This window comes from Scomber scombrus, chromosome 12, assembly GCF_963691925.1.
Source record: "Scomber scombrus chromosome 12, fScoSco1.1, whole genome shotgun sequence".
NCBI classification, from domain to species: domain Eukaryota; kingdom Metazoa; phylum Chordata; class Actinopteri; order Scombriformes; family Scombridae; genus Scomber; species Scomber scombrus.
In genome coordinates, this window is record NC_084981.1 from 30642879 (window position 1) to 30643598 (window position 720).

Below are 720 nucleotides of genomic sequence, written 5' to 3' on the forward strand. Positions count from 1 at the left end.
TTGTTGTAGAGTGAGACTGTTGTTGTAGAGTGAGACTGTTGCAGTGTTGTTGTAGAGTGAGACCTGTTGTAGAGTGAGACTGTTGCAGAGTGAGACTGTTGCAGAGTGAGACTGTTGTTGCAGAGTGAGACTGTTGCAGAGTGAGACTGTTGTAGAGTGAGACTGTTGTTGCAGAGTGAGACTGTTGCAGAGTGAGACTGTTGCAGAGTGAGACTGTTGTTGCAGAGTGAGACTGTTGTAGAGTGAGACTGTTTGTAGAGTGAGACTGTTGCAGAGTGAGACTGTTGCAGAGTGAGACTGTTGTTGCAGAGTGAGACTGTTGTAGAGTGAGACTGTTGCAGAGTGAGACTGTTGCAGAGTGAGACTGTTGTTGTAAAGTGAGACTGTTGCAGAGTGAGACTGTTGCAGAGTGAGACTGTTGCAGAGTGAGACTGTTGTCGAGTGAGACTGTTGTAGAGTGAGACTGCTGTTGTTGTAGAGTGAGACTGTTGCAGAGTGAGACTGTTGTAGAGTAAGACTGTTGTAGAGTGAGACTGTTGCAGAGTGAGACTGTTGCAGAGTTAGACTGTTGTTGTAGAGTGAGACTGTTGTAGAGTGAGACTGTTGTTGTAGAGTGAGACTGTTGCAGAGTGAGACTGTTGCAGTGTGAGACTGTTGTTGTAGAGTGAGACTGTTGTAGAGTGAGACTGTTGTAGAGTGAGACTGTTGTAGAGTGAGACT